Consider the following 9,605-nt stretch of genomic DNA (forward strand, 5'->3'; position numbering starts at 1 on the left):
AAATCTTACTGTAGTGGAAGATGATAGCACTCTATCCTTGGTTTTTCTTCTAGTCAACATTTTTTTTATCCATAACTTGGTTGATAACACAGATTATATCATTATGAAATTTCCAAACTCTCCTCTTAGTCTTGATGGCAGAATTGACGTTTTAAAAGACTTCTCTATTATGGAATGATTAACCAATCCTAATAATATATTCGTATTTCTTTAATGGAGAAAATTCTACAACTTGTCCTTAATTTGAAGAATTATACCATCCACATTCAAGAACAGGTGTATACAGCTGGATAACCATTCATATGAAAATGAGTTGTGGCTATTAGGAGACTGCAAATAGTATGTGGGTCAGGAGTATACCATAGCAGTTAATTGAATCACAGGTTTCTCTTTTCTGGGAGAGGGCCCAGGCCAGCTATCCTGCATTTTTCTCATTCAGGAAGCCCTTAAGGGCAGCTAGGTGGCTCAGGGCATAAAGCACCAGCACTGGATTCAGGAGGACCTGAGTTCAAATCCAGCCTCAGATACTTGACACTTACTAGCTGTGTGACCCTGGGCAAGTCACTTAACCCTCATTGCCCTGCCCCCCAAAAAAGTTCTTAGTTCTTTACCTGTTGAATATGATTAATCATTCAAGGAGAAATTCAAGTATTACCTCAACCTGTTAGCCCTCTGCTTTTGCCTACATATTTTGCCATCATTCTTCAGTTTTGTTACCTCTCTCTATTTACTTTGGGCTTTCTTTTACGTGATATCTCCATTGAATATTTGGCTTTCAAACTCATTTTGTATCCTTATCACTTAGCACAGTAAGCTCTTAATAAATGTTTGTTGATTTGGTCTTACACAAACACAGGAAATCTCCAGAGCAAGAGAGATAATAGTAACCTGGTACTCTGTCCTGTTTAAACTGTGTGTCCAATTTGAATGCACTATGATTTATTTGTATCAATGGTAAAGTGAATTTTTTCCAGACAAGTATAATCTGGATGATGAATGAAATTAAAATCATGTCATACAAGGTTTGATTAGGATTACTAAGAATGTTTCTTATTTTTCTCTTCTTATTTTTCTTTCTTTTTCATTAATATTTTTCATTTATTCATTTTATTCATCCATTTGGCAGAGAGATTGGATTTTTTTGTGCTTTTAGTCATGTGAAGAAATGTTATCTCAAGGGTTTTTCCAAATACATGGTAAAAAATATAGATATCTAAAAGTTGTTATGTAGAACTAGACTTGGGAGGTAAGGATTCTTCTGTTGGAATGCTCTCTATGATAGTAATTTGCCATATACGCATGCACAATTAATTTCACTTCTCAAAACAATAGCTAAAATGATAATCATTCCTGTTAATATTTAACAAATAGTGTTACTATGGGGATCATTTGAGTTACTATACAAAAAAATCTTTGTAAATCTTGAAGCAATATATAAATGCTCATAATAGTAAAATCCCTTTCACAATCTCCCCTTAGACTGGCTATTCCTCTGTGAGCTATAGAAAACTCTGAGCTCTAGAGCTCTGTGTTCTCCAGAACAAAGTAACTCATTTTTCAAGTGGGCTAAGTGACTTTGAGGTCTGTTCTCACTAAGACAATTCTTAGGGAACTAAGTATTATAGATTCCATTCATTGAAGAAGTTCATAGGAAAGGGAAAAAAGGAAAATTGCATAAGTCAGAGGGCTAATTGCTGAACGTGATAGTTGAGTTAGTCCTTAAAACATTAATCAACTCAACAGGAAAAGAATTAAGGGCTTCTTGAGATAGGACAACAACTTCAACAAAGATAGATAAACACATATAAATGCAAATTGTTTTAGGAAAAAGAAGAAATACAGAGACATGGCTGAAATGGAAGAGGGGAAGTATCCAGTGATAAAACTACTTTTATGGCTCCCTATTATACTTGTGGAAATTGATACCTTGATTTGCTTGAAGTTGCAATTATCCAGGAAATCAAGAAGGGCTGTATGAGGACTGGCTTTATGAGCAAAGATACAAAGTGGCTTGACTTACAAACTATCCTTTGCTTGTGATCTAGAGTAAACCCAGCTAGACATGCATAGAATCAGCAAGTCTGAGGACAATTAAGCTCATACCAGCCTAGAAGCAGATCCTGAGCAATTTGATGGTTTATGGAACTTCAAGAGACATTCTTATTTTCAGAGACTCCTCTAACTGTTAGTTATGGGGCCCTTGGATAGTTCCTGTTTTATGGATTTTGGAGACTTCCTCTTCAAGGTTTGTGTTGAAACCTTGAATTGTGGATTGCTTATCACCAAGAATGCCTTCTGATTTATGTATCAAAGGGCCACAGCTCTAACATCCTCTTTTTTTTATGCCCCCTCCCCTAGGAAATGGGGTTTCCTCCCAAGGATCTGCCCAAATCCCCACCTTTTCTCCCTCTCTTTATCCTTCCTTTGTTTGACTTTTCCAGTGAGAACACTGATTCACTATTCCAACTTGCAAGCTTCTTCTTGGGAAATAAATGAATTTATAATCTGTGTAAAATGTGATCAAATTCTGATTCATTCCACACCCTGTTTTTGGACCAGGGGTTTCATTCATTTAACAGTTCACAGGGGTTTTTCTTTAACATACTATAGAATAAAATAAAATCATGACTCTTTTGATTGGCTTTTATTACCAAGTACAATCTGGAATGATTTCATTTTCACAGTGTGTATCAACTTCCCACCACAAATTTTATGCTCCCCAGAAACTGGTCTATTCATTGGTTCCTGATTAGATTCTGTTTCCATTCTTTTTCTTTTCCAATCTTTACTCCCCACAGCTGCACAAATTATTTTTCTAAAGGACAGGTATAACAATTCTACTCCTCTGTGCCTGCCTATCACTTTTAGGATTAAACAAAAACCCCCACAACTTGACTTTTAAGGTAATTTAGACTCTAGAATTTAGAAAATTCCATATTTTCTTCCCTTTATTCTTGTTCATATATTTTCTAACTTGTTTCAATTAATATATAAAGGGAGGACAGAAAGCATTTGAAGCTCAAAATTTTAAACAAATGTCTTTAATATAGTTGGGAAATATCTAAATAAATAATATATTTTAAAAATATAACAGATTCTCATCCACTCTGCAGTTTCTAGAATTTCTTCTCTCATTTATGGACACCTCATTTTAATTATTTCAGCATTGTTCCCGTAGTCTTGACATTTCTTTTCACATTTATTTACCTCAATATTTCTGCATTATATTTCGAGGAGTTTTTGCCTACTCATTTGTTCAGTCTGTTGTTTTTCCTATATTTTTTATTGTGAGAATATATTTTCTTTATGTTATTTTTCTGATTTCATTCTTCTATTTTTTGATGAATATCTTGTTTTCTGAAGTGATTAAAATAATTAGAATGAAAGAAGCATACTCATCCCAACATCTTTGAGTACTTCATATTAATAACCACAGTATCAGTAAACAAAGTTATCTTTATAATTACATTTATCAAATAATAGGTTTTAATCTTAAAATATTCATGTGATACTCCTTGTTTCATGAGGATGCAAATTGCTCTACTTGGGAAATTTTGCTGTACTTATAATCAACAAAAAACAATCACAAGAGTAGTTGAATTCTTTGCATCTTTCATCCAGCTAACTATGGGGACATGGTCAGTTGTGGAAAACTACAAAGGGCTATTTTTTCTTTTCTTATATTTTCATTGATATGCCTGAATCATGTATGGATAATTCTGATAAACATTTTATGTAGATGATATAATAGTTATGTTATTGGGTAATTGCTGAGGACCTCATAGTCGCAGTTTTGTTGTTTAAAAAATACTACATTTCACAGTTATTTTGTAACTCTCCCATATTATTATGGATTTTAAAATCTCTCTCTCTCTCTCTCTCTCTCTCTCTCTCTCTCTCTTTCTGTGTGTGTGGATGTATATGATGGATCCCTTTGCAATCTGGTGAAACCTATGGATATTTTTAAATATATAAAGTAAAAACCATAGTATTACAATAGAAATAAATTATACTGAAATAGATATGTGTTTTTTTTTAATCAAAGTACCTCAGGTTAAAAACTTCTTCCTAACAAATCAATATGGTACTTATGTCTAAACCAGGAAAAGTAAATACAAAGAAAGAAAATTATAGACAAATTTTATTAATGAATATGGATACAGAAATCCTAAATAAACTTTTAAAAACTAACAAAAAGATAACAACTGTATATTACAAATGTTATACATTGTTTCCAAGTGTGATTCATACCAGGAATGCAGGGATGGTTTAACATTAACTATTAATATAATTGATTGTATAAATAATAGATTTAACACAAATTACATAATATCAATAGATGTAGTAAAGGAATCTGATAACTTAAAACACTCATTTCTATTAAAAACACTTGAAAGTTTAGGCAAAAATGGACTTTTCCTGAAATTAACAAGAAGTTTCAACCTAAAACCATCAGCAACCATTATTTGTAATGAGGATAAGCTAGCAGCTTTCCCAGTAAGTTCAGGTGTAAAACAAGGATGCCCAGTGTAACCAATAATATTCAATATTGCATTGGAAATCATATCAAGAGCCATGAGAAGAAAAAGAAATGGAAGGAATCAGAATAAGGAATGAAGTAATAAAACTATCTATTTTTTGTAGATGATATGATGATATACTTAGAAAATCCTAAAGACTCAACTAAAATTTACTTGAAATAATAATTTCAACAAAGTATCAAAATATTAAGTAAACCCACATAAATTGTCAGTATTTCTATATATCACTAATACGACCCTGCAGGAAGAGTTAGCTAGAGATAACCCATTGAAAATCACTCTAGAGAATATAAAATAACTAGAAATATATGTACCATAACAAATCCAAGATCTATGTGAACAAAATTATCAAAAATTTTGTATAGAAATAAAATCATATTTAGATAGAAAAAATAAATTGTTCATGAGTAGTCAAGGCTAATGTAATAAAAGTTACAATTTTACCAAAATTAATCTACATAGTCAATGGCATCCTAATTAAATTACAAAAAAAAAAATCTAGTACTGGCTACAAAACAGAAAGGCACAGAAGTAGACATCCAATCTACAGAAACAAATAAATATAGTAACAATGTTTGACGAGTGTTAAGACTTAAGTTTTTGTGATAAGAAATCTCATAACATTTTTGGGGGCTTGTTGTTGTTTGCCCTTCATTCCTGAAGAGGACCTTGATATCAGGGTGATGCCATGAATTGCACTGAATTAGATTTAAGTGAGGTAGGGCTGTGCAAGTTCACCAACCTCACTCCTCCAGAGACATCTGGGTCCAGTGGCAAGATACACATCAAGGCAACTGGAGATAGCCCCAGATGTTTAAGGCAATTGGGGTTAAGTGACTTGCCTAGGGTCACAACAGTTAGTAAGTGTCTAAAGTAAGATTTGAACTCAGGTCCGGCCAACTTCAGGGCCAGTGCTCTATCTATGGGCAGCTAAATGGTGCAGTGAATAAACCACTGGTCCTGAAGTCAGACAGTTCCTTGGGAAACAATCCTAAGAATGATATTGCTGGGTCAAAGGGTATAGGATATTTAATTACTCTTTGGGTATAGTTTCAAATCTCTTTCCAAAATGGTTGGATGACCTTAAAGATCCACCAACCATGAATTAAGGTTCCAATTTTTCCACATTCACTCCAACATTTGTAATTTTCACCTTCAATCATTTTAGCCAATATGATTGGTGTAAATGATAGCTCAAGGTTGTTTTACTTTGCATTTCTCTTATCAATAATGATTCAGAGTATTATTAAATGGTTATAGTTTTGATTTCTTCATTGAAAAACTGCTTGCGTATACTTTAACCATTTACTGTTGTTTGCCCTACATTCCTAAGAATGGCTAAACAAATTGTGATAAATGATGGAATATTTCTCCACTATAAGAAATGATGGGGGCAGCTAGGTGGCACAGTGGATAAAGCACCAGCACTAGATTCAGTAGGACCTGAGTTCAAATCCTGCCTCAGACACTTAACACTTACTAGCTGTGTGACCTGGGGCAAGTCACTTAACTCTCACTGCCCCCTCACCAAAAATAAATAAAAAAAAATAAATGATGAGCTTAATGATTTTAGAAAGTCAGGGAGTAATCTTCATGGAACAATGAAGAAAAAAAGGAGCAGAACCAGGAGAACATTCCATACAACAATATTGGGATTGTTTTAAGAACAACTTTGAGAAATCAAGATATTCTGACCATTATGAATCCCCCAATTTATTGCAAAGCTTCTATGAAGGAAGTAGCTGCTCAAACACAGAAAAAAACCTGGTATATGTGTACATGTACATATACATGTGTGTGAGTATACATATGTGCGTATTTATAATGCATGTGCACACATGTATACATATGTATGTGTACAAATGTATGTACACATATAGGCATGTGTGTGTGGAGATATATTAATACATATACACATACATCTTGATAGCTACACATAGGTGTATATATGCATACTTATACATATTCATGCACATACACATACACACACTGTGTACTCACAGATTTATATCTAACAGTAGTCAGGTCACAGTTTTGTTTTGTTTTGTTTTTCATGGGGGAGTGTAAAAAGAACATTGCATGATAATTGTATGGTTCAATTGAACAGAATTGCAAGTTCTATCCTATATTGTAATGGAATTGTTTGTTTTATTTCTTAAGTTCAGAATAAAATAAATTTAAGTAAATAAATAGATAAATGAATGTCTGGGGCAAAAACAAAATTCTTCCCCATATAAAAACATTGAATATTTTGAAAAAAAATATCTCTTTCTGAAGACTTTTTGTCTATGCCTGATTTCAGTCAAATTTCCAAAATGTATCCTTTGAGGTACCATTTTCATTTTTTTTATATAACATACTGCCTTATGAGGTGTTAGAATCTAAATGTGGCTGTGCTACTCCCAAAGATATTAAGAATAATTTAGTGTACTATAGAATTGTGGGGAAAGAATTAGCCAATCTGATAGGTATGAGGTGATACTGCAGTGTGGTTTTAATATGCATTTCTTTAATCAAAAGTGATTTACAGGGGGAAGCTAGGTGGCATAATGGATAAAGCATCGACCCTGGAGTCAGGACGACCTGAATACAAATCTGACCTCAGACACTTGACCCTTACTAGCTGTGTGACCTTGGGCAAGTCACTTAACCCTCATTGCCCAGCAAAAAAAAAAAAGTGATTTACAGCATTTTTCATATGACTATAGATAGCTTTGATCTCTTCATCTGAAAACTCACTGTTCATTTCTAATGACTATCAATTGTGGAAAACCTTGGTCATATAACGTGTCCATTCATTATTTTGGTCACATAATTTTAGTTCTCTGTGTTTAATTTTCATTATTTCTAAAAGGATAGATTTTGATTCTAACATCCTTTACAGCTCTAAATCATAGATCCTATGAATATCTGAGAAAATATAAATATTCACTGTTTATATGTTCACCATTTTCTAATTCTTTGAATAATGTGGTTGGGTCTTAGAGAAAGAATTCATCAGACTCATCCCTCCCCTGATTCACTGTTTTCTTTTTTAAGATTGTTGAATATATATATATATATATATATATATATATATATATATATATATATATATACACATATATATATACACATATATATATATATATATACATATATATATATACATATATATATACACATACACATATACATACACACATATATATACAGTTGAGTATATATAGGTTGAGTGTGTGTGTATATGTGTGTGTGTGTGTGTGTGTATAGTGATAAAATAATAGGGTTTGGGGAACATCCAAAACCCCTCTCCCTCTCCCCCAGGGGACTGAATGGATTAAGATTGATTGGATTGACTGATTTTGCTGATTAACTCACTTAAAGTTAATTCAATTATAACCTCACTTGCCTGGCCCTCAAGAGGGCATGTTCTCAGAGGGTGTGAACTCTGACCTCAACATGGGACCCCCCTCAAGTCATGTGAACCAATGGATTTGGGTGATGCTAGCCAGTTACCTTGAAGCAGTGTGTAAGTACCACCTCTCCTCCAGACCCAGAAAAAGCTTCCACACACAGTTGCTCTCAGTGAGACTCTCTCAGAGGTGCTCTTGGTTGCAGAGGACTTGAAGGAAGAAGCAGGCCAGGCTGAGCTCTATTTTTCCTCTAGGCTAGAAGTCCAGGCTGAAGTCTCTTCTCTCCTCTAGACTAGATAGGCCTTTTCTTAACTTTCAGAGACATGTGTGCTCTCTTTACTAATATTTAATATAGTTTAATAAATGCTTAATACCCCAAAACTAGTGCTAAAGGTTCTAATTTATAAGTAACAACTATATTAGAAACCCCAGCTAATTTTCCCAAACTTGGGACAGATGTATCTCCAGATATATGTGTGTGTTTGCATATGTATGTATGTATATATGTATATATGATGTATATATGTGTGTATGTGTATATATACATACTTACATACATACGTACATATGTTTCCCATATACTACTTGTACAATTCCACAGTGTTCTTGAAATCACTATTATTCTTGATTGCCATGACTCCTAATGGTGTGGGGAGGGGGAGAAGGGAAATTTTGGTTTCTTTTAACCAATTCTCTTTTGAGACTGAAAGCACTTAAATTCTTTAGGTAATATTGACAATTTGAGGGGTTTTCAAACTTTCATTAAATTCCAGTTTTTCAGATTCATTATTTTAATGGCATAGTGTGGATCACAATTGCTTTCAGTGACTTATTTTTCCCAAATATCTGTATCCTCATTTTTATCTTTATTTATCTCTCTACTTCTACCTCTATAACAACATACTTATACATATATACATACATACATATGCACATTGTTGTGGTTGTTTGTCCTTCATATTCAAAGAGGAATAATGACATCACAGGATGGTATTTCTGTGTAAATTGGATTTAAATGAAATAGAGTTGGACAGAGTCATCAGTCTCATTTCCTTTTGCAGAGTCATCAAAATTCATTGGGAAGAAAAATTCAAGACAATTGTTAATGGCTCAGGACAGAGTTGATGACTTTGTCACCTGTGATGTCTGACCAAACTCTAAGCACTCCATAATGCCTGCTTTAGGTTCCTTTGTGTCCTTTTTACAAATTATTCTCATCGGCCCTTTCTACTGGGGGAAGTTTTTATATGTATGGGGTAGACTTATGTCAAACTCACTGACAATTATGAGACCTGTTGGATACCTTCATATGAATTCATAGTCTTATTTTTAAAATTTCATTCTGAACTTAAGAAATAATGTAAGTAGTTCTATAACATAAAACAGAAAAAAGATGATTACACATGAAACTGCAAATCTATTATATACAGATTGCTAAGCCTTTTAAATACATAATAAAAAAGAAATATTAAATTAATTACATACATTTTATTTATTTAGTATATTAAAATAAAAAACTTGCCATTCATTTAAAATACATACTACATCATAAATGCAATAAAAAATAAAAAACAAAATAAATAAAACAAAGTTATCATGTAACTTGTTTTTTTCACTTTTTTCTTCCCTCTCTTCCCTGCCTTAGAGATAGCTACAATTAGAGACAAAT

Source organism: Dromiciops gliroides, chromosome 3, assembly GCF_019393635.1.
Source record: "Dromiciops gliroides isolate mDroGli1 chromosome 3, mDroGli1.pri, whole genome shotgun sequence".
Classification (NCBI taxonomy): domain Eukaryota; kingdom Metazoa; phylum Chordata; class Mammalia; order Microbiotheria; family Microbiotheriidae; genus Dromiciops; species Dromiciops gliroides.